Source organism: Lagenorhynchus albirostris, chromosome 17, assembly GCF_949774975.1.
Source record: "Lagenorhynchus albirostris chromosome 17, mLagAlb1.1, whole genome shotgun sequence".
NCBI classification, from domain to species: domain Eukaryota; kingdom Metazoa; phylum Chordata; class Mammalia; order Artiodactyla; family Delphinidae; genus Lagenorhynchus; species Lagenorhynchus albirostris.
The window spans coordinates 17557362-17573076 of NC_083111.1; the positions used below are offsets into that span (position 1 = coordinate 17557362).

The 15715-nt window shown below is 41.6% G+C and overlaps 1 protein-coding gene across 1 annotated transcript in view; it reads right to left on the minus strand.

Annotated features, from left to right (window-relative positions):
- Window positions 1-15570, minus strand: part of STAU2 (staufen double-stranded RNA binding protein 2) — a 291470-nt gene extending 275900 nt beyond the window's left edge. Inside the window, exons 1-2 of the mRNA XM_060127718.1 lie at window positions 15521-15570; window positions 7551-7616 (exon numbers count right to left, since the gene is read on the minus strand). The gene's annotated coding sequence lies outside the window, so the exon portion shown is untranslated. The remainder of the gene's footprint in view (window positions 1-7550; window positions 7617-15520) is intronic.
- Window positions 15571-15715: the final 145 nt, after the last annotated feature.

Genomic DNA, 15715 nt, shown 5'->3' on the forward strand with positions numbered 1-15715 from the left:
CTTGCATTCCTGGAATAAATCACACTTGGTCATGGTGTATAATCCTTTATATATATTGTTGGATTCAGTTTGTTAGTATTTTGTTGAGGGGTTTTGCATCGTATTCATAAGGAATATTGATCTGTAGTTTGTTTGTTTTTTCCCCTGGTGTCTTTGTTTGGCTTTGGTATCAGAGTAATACTGGCCTCATACAATGAATTATGAAGTATTGCCTCCTCTCCTATGTTTTGGAAGAGTTTGAGAAGGACTGGTGCTAATTCTTTAAATGTTTGGTAGAATTCAACAGTGAAGCCATCTGGTCCTGGACTTTTCCTTGTTTGTGAGGAATTTTTTTTAAATAAATTTGTTTCTTTGTTTATGGCTGCAATGGGTCTTCGTTGCTGCACGCGGGCTTTCTCTAAGTTGCGGCGAGCGGGGGCTACTCTTTGTTGCGGCATGTGCAGGTGTATCATTGCAGTGGCTTCTCTTGTTGCAGAGCACAAGCTCTAGGTGCACGGGCTTCAATAGTTGTGGCTTGTGGGTTCAGTAGTTGTGGCTCGTGGACTCTAGAGCCCAGGCTCAGTAGTTGTGGCATATGGGCTTAGTTGCTCTGCGGCATGTGGGATCTTCCCGGACCAGGGCTCGAATCCGTGTCCCCTGCATTGGCAGGAGCATTCTTAACCACTGTGCCACCAGGCAAGTCCCGGGATTTTTTTTTTTTACTGATTCAATCTGTTTACTTCTTATAGGGCTGTTGATATTTTCTATTTCTCTTAAGTCAGTTTTGGTAATCTGTGTTTCCAGAAATTTGTCCATTTCATGTAGGTATCCAAACTGTTGTTCACAGTACTCTCTTATAATCTTTTTAATTTCTTTAAGGTCATGGTAATGTAACTACCTTCATTTCTGATTTTAGTTATATTCGTCTTTGCTCTTTTTGTCAGTCTAGCTAAAGATCTGTCAATTTAGTTATCTTTTCAAAGAACCAACTTTTAGTTTTGCTGATTCCCTATATTGTTTCCCATTCTCTATTTTGTTTATCTCCACTTTAATCTTTATCATTTTCTTTCTTTGGCTAGCTTTGGGTTTAATTTTGCTCTTTTTCTAGTTCTTTTAAGGTGAAAAGTTAGGTTATTTGTTTGAGATCGTTCTTTTTAAATGTAGGTGTTTAATGCTATAAATTTCCCTCTGAGCACTGCCTTCACTGCATCCCATACATTATCATATATTGTGTTTTCATTTTCATTTGTCTTTAATTATTTTCTAATTTCCCCTATGATTTCTTCTTTGACCTCTTGGTTATTTAAGAGTGTACTGTTTAAGTTCCACATATTTTTGAGGTTTTTGGTACTCTTTCTGTCACTGATTTCTAGCTTCATTCCACTGTGAACAGAGAAGATACTTTGTATGATTTCAATCTTTCAAAACATATTGAGACTTGTTTTGTGGCCTAACATATGGCCTGGAGAATGCTTTATGTGTACTTAATAGGAATTTGTATGTTGCTGTTGCTGAATGCTTTGTATGTATCTGTTAGGTCTAATTAGCTTATAGTGTTGTTCAAGTCCTCTATTTCCTTACTGATCTTCTGTCTAGATGCTCTATCCCTTATTCAAGGTGAGGCAAGCATTTTAATTTTGAATTGGATGACAAACACTAGGAACTTTACATTGTTGGGTTCTGAATTGTGTTGTATTCCTCTATACAGTGTTGGACTGTTCTGGTGCACAGTTAAATTACTTGGGATAACTTGAAGCCTTCTGAAGACTCTTTCCAATGTATTACAAGGTATTTACACTCTAGATAATGGAGACACAAACTATTCCCAGTTTTGTGTGAGCTCCAGAAACTGTTTTCTTACTGCTTTCCAGTAGTTCTTTCCCTGACTTTGAGTAGGTCCTGCCATGCATCTACAGATCAGAACTGAGCCAAAGACTCAAGAAGAACCCTCTGCAGCTCTCCAGAATACGTATGTGCTCGAGTGTACTCCTTAACATATATTCGCCACTCTCCCCCAAAGCTCCCTTCTCTCCAGTACTCTGACCTACAACTCTAACCACCACCTTGGCCTTCCTAAACTCTTATCTCTGTTTCCTAATCCCAACAAAATTGGGCTCTGTTTTGATTCCTCCTTGCACTACAGCCTGTAAACAACTTCCAGGCTCTACTGTAAACTGGTGCAATAGAAGGGCTTACCTCATTTGTTTCTATTCTCTCAGGCATCACAGCCTGCTGCCATCTGTCATCCAATGTCTAAAAACCACTGATCACATATTTAATATGTTCTCAAGTTATTTAAGGGGAAAGAGAATATTACTGCTGCATAACACATTACCCCCAACTTAATGGCTTAAAAAATAAGCATTTATTTTTTTCACATAGTTTCTAAGGTTCAGCAATCAAGGAGCAGCTTGGCTGGGTGGTTCTGACTCAGAATCTCTCAAGGGATTGCAGTCAAGATGTTGATGGAGAGCAGTCTAGGTAGGGCTGGAAGCCTGACAAGGGCTGGAGGATCTGCTTTCAAGAAGGTTCAGTCACACAGTTAGCTAAAGGTCTTGGTTCCTTGTTAGCTGTTGGCAGGAGGCCTCAATTTCTCACCATGTGGGCCTCTCCAGTGGGCTATTCACAACATGGCAGCTAACTACTCTCAGAGTCAGCAATGCAGGGTGACACTGAGGGGGAGAGAGGAGGATGGAGAAGGCACAATGTCTTTTATAACCTATCCTTGGAAACGATCCATCACTTCTACCATATTCTATTGGCCACACAAACAGATGTGCGAGAGGATTACACAATGGTGTAAATACCAGGAGGCAGAGATCACTGGGGGCCATCTTGGAAGCTGGCTACAAAGAGGATAAATCTTGTTATGCCAACATGGCAGAAAGCCAACATCCTTCTTATACATTTTAACCTCCTTGTGTTTACTACTTTTTTAATCCAGTAACTGTACACTAAATCCTATGACTTCAAGAGAGATAGGCAGATGGTAAATAGACCCTACTCTACCTACTAAGAAAAACTAAGAGTAAGTATCAGCAGCTTTTAAAAGCGAAAAGGATAGAGTTTCCAGTGCATATGGCAGGAAAGAGAAGGAGAGCACTTGTAGCTGACCTGGGCTTGAGACATGTCCGAAGTGCTTCACTCCCCCCAACAATTACTCTAATGACCAACTTAAATGTCTGCCCTCCTTTCTCATCAATCTCCAGAGCAACAATAGCAATAACACCAGTCATAGTACTATCAACAGCAGTAGCAAGAATACTAGAACACTAAGCATTTGGCCTTTGTTATCTCAATTACTCCTCACAACAAACCTGTAGGATAGTACCATTATCCCTTCAACTCTAGGCTTTTTGTTTCTTAATGACCAAACCCTGGCTTTACACTTTACAGTACACCTTGATACAACTTTATTGTTTCTGTATAACACCTGGCTCCCTCTTGCCCTATAGGATTCTCCACTCTTCTGGCACTGAAATTGTTCTGTCCTCCCTGTTCTCCTACTCCACTTGATTCAGGCCTTAAAGCTTCCCCTTAGGGCTTCCCTGGTGGCACAGTGATTAAAATCTGCCAGCCAATGCAGGGGACACGGGTTCGAGCCCTGGACCGGGAAGATACCACATGCCGCGGAGCAGCTAAGCCCGTGCGCCACAACTACTGAGCCTGCGCTCTAGAGCCCGCGAGCCACAACTACTGAAGCCTGCGCGCCTAGAGCCTGTGCTCTGCAGCAAGAGAAGCCACAGCAATAAGAAGCCCGTGCAACGCAACAAAGGGTAGGCCCTGCTCGCGGCAACTAGAGAAAGCCCACGCACAGCAATGAAGACCCAACACAGCCAAAATTAAATAAAATAAATACATTTATATAAAAAAAAAGCTTCCCCTTAGCTTCTGTGTTCCTAACGGCGATTACCAAACCTCTTTAAAAGGAACCACTACTTAAACCTCTGTTAATCCCTGGCTGCTGGGCTCTCCCAAGGCTACAGCTGCCTAACATAGACTTCCCAACACCTTAGGACACACTGCCCAGTCAAGTGTGCCTCACCAACTAATCCCAAAACATTTTCCCCATTTCGGTCACTAATTTTTAAATAGTATTTCACAGCACATAGGCCTTCTCAATTTATATTTGATACAGCTTAATGTTCAAATGAGTTTCCTCTCCCTAGGGGCTTGTAATTAATCATCAGGGAGAAAGGTCAAAATACACCAAACTCTTACTTAGTGCTATCCTGGAAACAGGCTACCATTAGTTACTTGTTGAATAATGAATGAAAAAACTACAAACTAATGATTATAAACTCTCAAGGGGATATAATCCAAAGAATTTTTACAAATAAAAGGTAAAGGATGACAGTGGACACAATTCACAAAAGACAAAACACAAAAATAAGCAAATCATAGAAATGCAAATTAAAATATCACTTTTTGTCAGACAGATTAATGGAGATTGAAAATTTGTCACGAAAATAAGGAAACAGCCATTCTGATAACCGTTTTTTTTTTTTTTTTTTTTTTTTTGCGGTACGCGGGCCTCTCACTGTTGTGGCCTCTCCCGTTGGGGAGCACAGGCTCCGGACGCGCAGGCTCAGCGGCCATGGCTCACGGGCCCAGCCACTCCACGGCATGTGGGATCTTCCTGGACCGGGGCACGAACCCGTGTCCCCTGCATCGGCAGGCGGACTCTCAACCACTGCGCCACCAGGGAAGCCCCTGATAAACTTCTGATAGATATAATTTTGTATTTTTGGTATTTATGCATCAAATATCTTTAAAATCTGCATACTCCTTTGACTAGTATTTCCATTTCTAATAATTAATTGCAAGAAAATAATGGACAGAGGAACACAGGTATATGTAAAAAAAAAATACTAACTGTGGCACTAACTAGAATACAAAATCTGTCCAACAATAAGGATTTGATTAAATAACTCTTAGTACTTCCAAATTATGGATTAAGTCACTTCAGATATTATGTATTACCTAATCCCACTTTTTTAAAATAACATATATTCACATAAAAACATACCTGCATAGAAAAAAAATCTAGAAGTATACACCCCAAAATGTTAGCAGTGATTGTTTCTGTAAAAGAATAGTGGAATTACTTGTGATTTTTTTTTCCTTTTTACTTATCTATACCACCTAATTTTTCTACATGAATTGTACGTGGATAAGAACACACACTCTTAAAAGGCAAAAGTAAAAATGAGGAGCACAATTTAAAGGCAGATGTGTCACTATGGTAGCCGAACATGGAACATTCCTATGTTCCCTAATAATAATGTCAGGCAGAATTAATATCACAAAGGTTACCAAGTAACTTAGTATTCAATAGCCTAGTTTTTAATTAGTTCTAGGAACACATATGGAATAATTTGCTAGTACTATTCAGGCATTTTAACAAAAGACCTCCCCAAATTTATTTATTAATCCTAAAGACAGTGCTGAAAATTATGCAGTAAAAATCTCAACTGCTTCAAGACGAGTGTCAGCTTCAATTGCCTTTTTCATGCCTTTTCACATTTACCTTGAGAAACCTCTAATGGGAAAGCAGTCACTGTGAACATAATAAAACAGAAAAATCACTCATATGTTTAAGAATTCAACCTGACTTTTAAGTCTGGATGAAAACAAAGTCTTCTCTATAAGTTCTACTATTCCAAATTAGGTTAGCTTTTCCCCTCAGACTTGAAAAGTTTTAAAAACTTAGTCAAGAGAGGGTCCTGAAGCAAGCCAAGGAACACGTATCTGTTACAAGCAAAGCATGCGTATCTCCAGGCACTGTGGACACTTTCTAGCCAAAGCCCAGGGAGCTGCTGTGGCCATGCAGAGCACTGCCTAGGAGTTGTTTGCAATGCCTGGTTCAACACAACCAGTAGCACAGATGGTTAGTAAATCCTCATTAGGACTAATCTATAAACTCTAATTTTCAATGATGTTGCCTGACATAAAATGATCATTTCCATCTGTCTATAGTAGAATAACTGTACCCACATAATTAATGGCAGGTATCTGTACAGTCACTTGGGGGGAACTTCACACCTACAGCACAGTTTGTATGTCACATCTCATAAAGCCCCATCAATGCATCTAATGGGACTTGACAGCAACCATGAAGGCACAGGAAGCACTAAGCACAGTATGATTCCTTTCAGCCCATGTTAGTAACGTCACTGATGAACGTAATACTTGTGGCACAAGAAAACTGTCTAGTTCAAGGAGAAAATCAAAGACTGTGCATAAGGGAGAGATTTTACATTAATGGCATTTGTGTAAAGCAGCATCATATAATACCAAAACGGACAACACAATTATGTGGTTACTGCTGACAAGGATGGAGATCTCCTTGCTTTAGTGACAACCCTGGCACCATTCATCCACTCGTTCAGCAAATACATGAAAATCATATACGACAAGAACTATTCTAGGCCCTGGGGATATAGGAGTCAACAAGCAAAGTCACTCCCTTCACGGAGCACAACATCTAACAAGGAAGGCAGACATTAAATAATATTACATATTTTAATACAATTTTGAATGTCAGGATGTCATTAAATAGAAGGGCAGGGTGCTATGAGGCAAATCCTAGGCCTGGGAGTCAAGTGAACCAAGCACGTGGTGGGTGAGAAGAGGTCAAGCTGGAGCGACCTGGCTCAACCTCAGACCTGAAAGAGTCTAGTGTGACTGAAGCATTTAGATTGCTTCCTGGGCACACGTTAAGTCTGAGATGCATAAAGACATCCAAGTTAAGAGATCAAGTTGGTAACTGCTACCCAAGTCTGGAGCTCAGAAAAGAAGTCTAGACCAGGTATAAACTGAGAAGTCATTTGCTTAGAGATGGTGTGTGATACACAGGAACTGGAGATTTCTTAGGCCAAGTGAGCTGGATGGGGCGGGGGCTGGGAGGGGTCATGTATGACTTCCTCAAATCACAAAAGAATTAACTACTTCTTGCAATCAAATTACTTTCTTCTCTCCTGATTTGCAAATGTGAAATAAATCAAAGTGCTTTCTTATATTATAGTTATGATACAATGCCCTTTTTGTTCAGAAAGGATAAGATTAAATGTATAAAGCTCTTGGGGAAATGTCAAGACCTAAGAAAAATATTTCTACAGTGAGTCTAAGGCATTGTATGCTATAGTTTATTTAGCAGACCACTTTCTTCCAGCCTTTTCCAGTGCCCTAGAAAAGGACTCTTTTTTTAACACACTGATACAACCACTTCGCAAGATGTGTCACTAGAAATGCTTTCAGTCTGCAGAACTGCCACCTACTGAAGCTAGATCACAACTGTAAGCATTCTGAACACATCAACAAGTCCTGGAGATGTGACATCAAAAAGAACAGAAAAACCTTCTGCTCTGCACACTTAAAACTTAACTTTCAGGACTATCGCTATAATCCTTACACAACCTGCCCTGCAGTCTTCCTATGATGAATATATAGCATGTAACTGCTCTATAAAGCAGTGGGCAGGTTATGGTTATAGAAAAGCTAAGTTAAAATGCTCCACGATTTATGGCCCAAGCACCATATAAGTGTGACATGCCTTAACACAAACTCACCTGATTTATTTGAAGCATGTTAAAACAATATTGACCAAACTGCTGTATCCCTCACGGCTCCAAAAACTAGAAAATGAAAATGAAGAAATAAGTTCAACTTAGTTGGTAATCGCAATGATTAGCACTTTAAACACATGCCCGTGACCAAAATCAAATACAAAAAATAGAGTAGATCTAAATCAGTGTAGAACTTTCTATGATGATAAACATGTTCTATATCTTTGCTGCCCAAACCGGTAGCCACTAGACACATGTGGCTACTGAGCACGTGAAATGTGGCTAGAACAACTGAGAAAGTAAATTTTCTTTAATGTTATTTAAAGTTAAATAGCCACCCTGTGGCTAGTGACCACCATACTGGACAGTGCAGATCTAGGCTGCACAAAGTCCCTTCTGGTTCTAGAGTTCTACGACAATTTCAGCAAAAGTGAAGCTGTTAAAACAATGTAAAAGTTTCAGATTAATATTTAATATATACTTCCCTTGCTCCAGTAACGTTTTAAACAGCTTTCTTCCCCTCCTCTATAAGATAAATTAAGCCTAAAGAAGATGTAACACACACATATTCTCTTAGGTAGTATGGAAAAGAGCACATAGTAAGATTACCTAGTTGCATTTTTTTTCCTGTTTCTGATTTTATTATCATCATTATAAAAATAGCATGCATATCAAAATTTTACATAAAATTTTCGAAAAGAAAATTACCACCCTGACACATCCCATTGTTACATTTGGATTTGTTTCCTTATGGGTCTAACCTCCTCGCCATGGTTGTATTTCTTTTCATGTAGCAAATGTCTTCTACACTTAATTTAAAAATAGGTATCAAAGAAGGGCAGGGGCCTTCCCTGGTGGCGCACTGGTTGAGAGTCCACCTGCCGATGCAGGGGACGTGGGTTCGTGCCCCAGTCCAGGAAGATACCACATGCCGCGGAGCGGCTGGGCCCGTGAGCCACGGCCACTGAGCCTGTGCGTCCGGACCCTGTGCTCCGCAATGGGAGAGGCCACAACAGTGAGAGGCCCACGTACCGCAAAAAAAAAAAAAAAAAAAAAAAAAAAAGGGCAGGAAAACCCAAATAAATCAATAAATAATGGGATTTTGTAATGGGAAAAGTTACATTAAAAATTATGTACAGTCCCCCCCCAAAAAAATAATCTAAAAAGCAACAACACAATTTTGACATATACCAAAAGAGCTAAATCCAATCACTTGGGTAGAAATTTTTATGCTATAAAATTTTTAATACTGAACTTTCCTTCAGAAGCAAAGGTTCTGGAAATACATATATACACACAGATACCATATGAATATACGTGTGTGTGTATATATATATATATATTTGGCTACAATTTTTTCAAAATGACAAACGAGTCAATTCAAAATGACTTTCAAAATTTTCAATTATCTCTTTGTTTTAAAAAAATTTTATTTATTTATTTTTGGCTGCATTGGGTCTTCGTTGCTGCACGTGGGCTTTCTCTAGTTGCGGCGAGCGGGGGCTACTCGTTGTGGCATGTGGGCTTCTCATTGCAGTGGCTTCTCTTGTTGCGGAACATGGGCTCTAGGAGCACGGTCTTCAGTAGTTTGGCACGCGGACTCAGTAGTTTGGCTCGCGGGCCGTAGAGAGCGCAGGCTCAGCAGTTGCCGCACATGGGCTTAGTTGCTCCGCGGCATGTGGGATCTTCCTGGACCAGGGCTCAAACCCGTGTCTCCTGAATTGGGAGGAGGATTCTTAACCACCGCACCATCAGGGAAGCTCCTCAATTATTTCTTACAATAGTGACCTCACCATCTGTACCAGTTTTTGTATTTTCCAAGAGAATCGCATTTGTAGAAATAGCACAAGACCTGAGCACCAGTGAATTTAAGTTTTAGTCCAAGCTCTTCAGATTACCTTTATTATATATAAATTTATTTATTCATTTATTTAATTTTTGGCTGCATTGGGTCCTCGCTACTGCACACGGGCTCTCTCTAGTTGCTGAGACTGGGGGCTGCTCTTTGTTATGGTGCGTGGGCCTCTCACTGCGGTGGCTTCGGTTGTTGTGGAGCACGGGCTCTAGGTGCGCAGGCTTCAGAAGTTGTGGCACATGGGCTTCAGTAGTTGTGGCTCGTGGGCTCTAGAGTGCAGGCTCAGTAGTTGTGACGTGCACGGGCTTCAGAAGTTGTGGCACGTGGGCTTCAGTAGTTGTGGTGCGCAGGCTCAGTAGTTGTGACGTGCACGGGCTTAAGTTGCTCCATGGCAGGTGGGATCTTCCCAGACCAGGACTCAAACCTGTGTCCCCTGCATTAGCAGGCAGATTCTTAACCACTGCGCCACCAGGGAAACCCCTTCAGGAGATTACCTTTTGAGCTTTGGTAAATTGCTTTATTTGAGTTCTTTCTCTTGCTTCTATTTTCTTCCCTTTTTTTTTTTTTTTTAAATCTTTAAAAAGTGAATGTAAGTCCTTTGGTAGGCAAACAACAAATAGAATACAGCAGAAATAATGAGCTACCACTTCCAAGACTGGGTTATAAAAAGACCATCATTTCCCTCGTGGGAAATGATGCTCTCGTTCGCTCACCTGTTTGGTCTGTGGGAAGCTGGCTGTCATATTGTGAGCTGCCCTGTGGTCAGACCTACATGACAAAGAACTGAGGGACACCTTGGACCAACAGCCCAACAGAAACTAGGGCTTTCTGTCCAGTACCCCCCAAGGAACTGAATCCTGCCAAGAGTCACATGAATGACTCAGAAGCAGATCTTCCCCCAGTCAAGCTTTCAGATGAGACTACAGCCCCAAAGACAGCTTACCTGCAACCTCCTAAGAGACCCTGAACCACAGGCACCCAGATAAGCTGCACCCAGATTTCTAACCCACAGAAACTGAGATAATAAATATTTGTTTTAAGTTCTTAATTTCTGGGGTAATTTGTAACAATAAATAAGATACTTCCGTTCAACTCAAATTCTATAATTCTATGGTATTAATTAATATATTTAGGTAGACCAAAAAAGTCAATTCCCTGTTCAACATGAGCAAATGAATAACAGAATTTGAAAGGAGTAAATTATGAAACTTAAACATTTACACTCTATTCAAAAGATGACATCATTAAAAAGTGTAGCATTAATCAAATGGTATTAAAATACACTATCTACAACTAAAACTACAAACCTAACCAGTTTTCTTTTTTTTAATTGAAAACAATTCATTTGGACATCAGAACATGAACAAACAACTAAAAGCATCTCAGTGATCTAATGTCCCTTATTTTCCAGAATTTAACATTATTTAGTAAGAATTTACCAAATTTGAGAAATCTCATTTTGTTTTTACTTTATGTAAGCCTCTAAAAATTACAAATCCTTGTCTATAGACCTGTACGTGTTTCTTCAGTATTAGATTTTGGTAATACTGGTGGCTGATCCTGAGAAGTAGGCACAATAAGATACAGGGGTACATTTTTTAAAGTTCTGATCTTGTGGTATACATAAAGCAGTTTTATGAAATAGCACAAATGAAAGCACGTATTCACTCAAAACTGACCATACAATTTAAAATATTCCGTAAGCCTTTCCTTCACAGTTATAAAAATCTGTATACGTTAAAACATGAAACTAATATGTCTGTAACAGTACTCTGTAAGGTAACTGGATAAAAATTCTGAACACATTGTTGTCCACAAACAAGTTGTATTAGATCTATATCAATATAAAGATTATAACTATACCGTAGGCAATTTGGAATGCCCACAGTGGCACATCTCTTCAACATTTCATGTCTTATTTAAAGACATGCCAGGTCTACTGTCCTATATTTAAAAGAATTTGATAAAATATCAAGTCATATCAATAAAATGCAGAGCATTTTATACTACCCACGGTTTCATAAAATCCACCTCTTCCTCTTCTGTCAAAAGTTTCCAGCTACCATTCATTCCAATTACAACTGTGTACTTTTAGAAAAACCTATTCACATGTCCCCAAAATGCCCTACAGTGATATCCAGTCAGGCACATTAGAACATGCAGTTCCAGGTTCCAAGCTACTAAATGAAAACAGGCAGAGCAGTTTATGGAGAGAAGGCACTACTCACTGGAGAAGACTTGCCACTCATGAAGAATTAAAGGTCCAACAGGTATCTGAAATGTACTGCTGATATCACTCACTGCTTTTATTATGAATTACAATTTGCTCATCTGATTAATTGAAAGCTGTGCAAAATTAAATCTATAAAATCCTCAACAATTAAATCCTGCTTTATAAAATGGCATTATTAAATTAACATATCTATAAATTTTATATTGGCACCCATCCCACGACTGACAGGCAATCCTCTCTTAAATGTCTTACCTGACAATATGAAAAGCAAAAACATTTACTATCCCCATTCTTACACTCCAAACTACTACAAAACTAAATACCAACTCAAAGATTCTTACTCTAAAAAATTCATGGGCTCCTTAAAAAGTGTTTTAAAAAAAGCTTTTCATTTTAATTTTTTTTTAAAGTAGGTACCCCCCAAAATTATTTTTATGTAAGAAAATCAAAACTATTTAGTATAAATCTTACTATCTCCTAAGAGCCTATGAAATATTCTAAGTATATAGAAGTCTCACTCCATGAACCATTCCAGTGAAAAACCCCACATAATACCAGCTAAGGAAAAAAGGAAACTAACATTTACCAGACACCAATTTTATATATACCAGGTGCCATATTTTGCCATTTTTATATTAGCTCATTTAATCCTCATCACCTTGGGATGCAGGTGTTATCCCCATTTTTCTACAAGTTGGGTTACTTCCCCAGTCACACTGCTAGGATTAAAACTCAGTTTTGTCTGGTTCAAAGTCTCCTTCTTTCCATTATATGTTAAACTATAAATAAAAGCTCGACTCCTTAAAAATGTTCCTTAACAAAGGGCTTGACCTCTAAAACAACATAATGGCAAGGATTCTATATAGAACTTCAGGGATTTCTTCAAAATCAATCATACACAAATATAAATTATAATTACTATGGATTCTAGACACTCATCTAATATTTTCTTGAGTATCTAGAAGAAGCACAAGTATATCTATACATGATTTGATTATACTAAGCCTGTCTCCCACTATTCAGTCTAATATTAACAAAACCCAATTTTGCAATATCTAGACTTTTCCCCTTTCTTTATCATGATCTGCATACATAAACGATCAGATATCCAGTGCTCAAAGTATACAAAAGAAAAGAAAACAGAGTAATAGAAGTAAAGAGGAGGTTAACTACAAGGAAAAAACCCCAACACACCGGCCAATTGTATCTTCCAGAACCTGATCCTAACACAGGAAAACCACTCAGCCTCAATTCCTATATTATTTATATACTAATAATGGTGATGAACACCTTTGATATTTTTGATATTCTTATTCTTTGTTGAAAATCAGACCAAGCCACTCCTTCCTAGAATTTCATTCCAGGCAAGCCAAGTAAGCTAAAATGTGAAATTTATATGGTTTTCCATGCTTAAGTAAGTAGGAGTAGAGACCATGATGTACGTAACTGACCCTCAAATGATCTAGGAAAAAAATATTATGTGTGTGACAGAGAGAAAGCAAATGATAAATTGGTGACTCTGAGTTAAGGTTACGTGAGTATTCTTTGTATTATTCTTATTCTTGGTACTCTACTGTAAACTTGAAGTTACTTCCAAATAAAAAACTGAAACTTAAAAATTACATGGCAGGGACTTCCCTGGTGGCGCAGTGGATAAGAATCTGCCTGACAATCCAGGGGACATGGGTTCCATCCCTAGTCTGGGAAGATCCCACATGCCGCGGAGCAACTAAGCCCGTGTGCCACAACTACTGAGCCTGCGCTCTAGAGCCCACGAGCCACAACTATTGAGCCCGCGTGCCACAACTACTGAAGCCCGTGTGCCTAGAGCCCGTGCTCCGCAACAAGAAGCCACCGCAATGAGAAGCCCACGCACCCCAACGAAGAGTAGCCCACGCTCGCCGCAACTACAGAAAGCCAACACGCAGCAACAAAGACCCAACGCAGCCAAAAAATAAATAAAATCTTTAAAAAAAAAAAATTACGTGGCAGTATATCTGAAGTTAACAGTACATACTTGGATTATACAGCAACATTTTTACAAACACAAAACACAGGTTCTTAAGGAAAAATTTAGTGATGTGTGAGGAAATCTGCACTATATCCTACCAACTCATGATCACTTAGGAATAAATTTCAACTACACTGCCATGCAATGGAACGTGGCAATGGTGCCTTGAGCTGAAAACATAGCAGGACAAAAAAAAAAAAAACAGACATCACATAGTTTGGCGTTTAAGTGTTTCACAAATCTAATACAGGCCTGCTGCAAACGGCAGCAAATCTACAATTCAAGTGGTATGTGTTATCTGTTTTGCAGTAAAACATAGGCAAACTGAAAAATGAAAAACTTGCCATTTTACAAAACAATCGAGATGCAGAATGTCTGGGTTTTGTTGGCTTTATTAAAAAAGATTTTTTTTTCCTACTACAGCTCAATTCACAACAGTATGTGTGAATCATGTTAAGAAAGCAAGGACGGAGAAGAAATAGCCACCAGGAACAATGCTGCAATCTTTTCTCCTACAAGGTTACTATTAACTCGCCTGCCCATCACAATTTTGATTTCAAATGCTCATCATGCTCCCTTAAATCACAAGGATGCATCAGAAGAGAAGTAATGCTCAGAAGAAGTTCAAATTTCAAAATTGTGAAATCAAACATTAAAAATAAAGGTTTTCAGCTAACAGTGAAACACCTTTAAAAGATCGTCTCTATCCTTTCTGGAGGAACCACCCAATTTAAAATCCTTCAGTACATTTCCCTAAGTGAACGGTCCTTCTCTACCCAAGTAGTTCTAAACCTTCTGGGGAAGGGGCGGCGGGACGTCACGCCAAAGAAAGACCCTTTCCGAAGAAAATTCTCCGCAAGTGCAAAATTCTGCACATATTTCCAGGGACTTCCAGAACCCAAGGCCATTATCCCTGCCCGCCCCCCGCCCCGAAGAATCCCAGCTCAGCGTCTCCTCAGTTGCCTCCGCGGAACACCCGCCTCGACACAATCCCCACAGTCCCCGGCCCGCCCCGCGAGGGGCTGGAGGCTCTGCCCTCGCACAGCGGATTCTGTAACTGATCTTTGTCTCTTCGCCCAACTGCCTTCACCTCGGCAAGGTCATTAACTGCCAACCACCCCTTTAAGCCGAGCCCTCACCGTGGTAGTTCGTAAGAGCCACGGCCGAACTTGCCTGTCATAGGATATATTTTGCCCCCTCTGCCCCACCTACCTTCCCCATTTCGGCGCGTTACGTATTTATCACTTGCCCATTATACAGAAATAGCCACCACCGCCAGCCCCCGGCGCACCCCCGCCCCGCCGTTCCCCCTGCGCCCCCAGGCCCATGGCCCGCAGACCCTCCAGGGATGGGCCTCCCGCCATCTCCCCTCCTCTGACCCCTCCCCTCCCCAGTCCTGCCCTCCCCCACACAGGGACCCTCCCCCTCCCTCTCCGGCACCGTCGCTCCACCCGCGGTCCCCTCTTCCGGCCGTTCCCACCGCGGCCCCAACGACCCCACCTCCCGGGTCCCTGCCGCCCCCCCCCAGCCCTCCACCCCTCCACCCTCCGTCTGTGCCGGCATCCTCGCCTTCCTCCCGGCTCCTCCCCTCTGGACACCTGTGTCGTCCCACCCCCTCCACACACGCCCCCCCCCCAATTCATTCGTCTCCTCCCCGGCTCCCCAGCCCCCGCCATCCTCCTCCCCTCCCCCTCCCGCCCGGAGAGAGCCCGAGGAGGGAGGGAAGGCGCGGGGGAGGGGAGGCCGCGAAGGGGCCGCTCTTCTCCGGGTTCGCCGCGCGCCGCGGACCCGCAGGGCTCCCCAGCGCCCTCTGTCTCCCCCACCAGCGGGGCGGAAGTCGGGGCCTTCCGGACGCCCCCCACAAGGGTATTTACCTTCTCGCCGGGGACACTTTGCAGACGACTCCAACATTGGCAAACACTACAGAGAACTGACCCCGCTCGGCCGCCGCCGCCGCCGCTGCCGGCTTCCACCCCTCGGGCTCCCCGCCCCCCGCCTCCTCCCCCCGCCTCCGCCCGCCTCCCCTGCGCTCCCGCCGCGCCCTCCCGGGCCCGCGCCGCGCGCCCCCG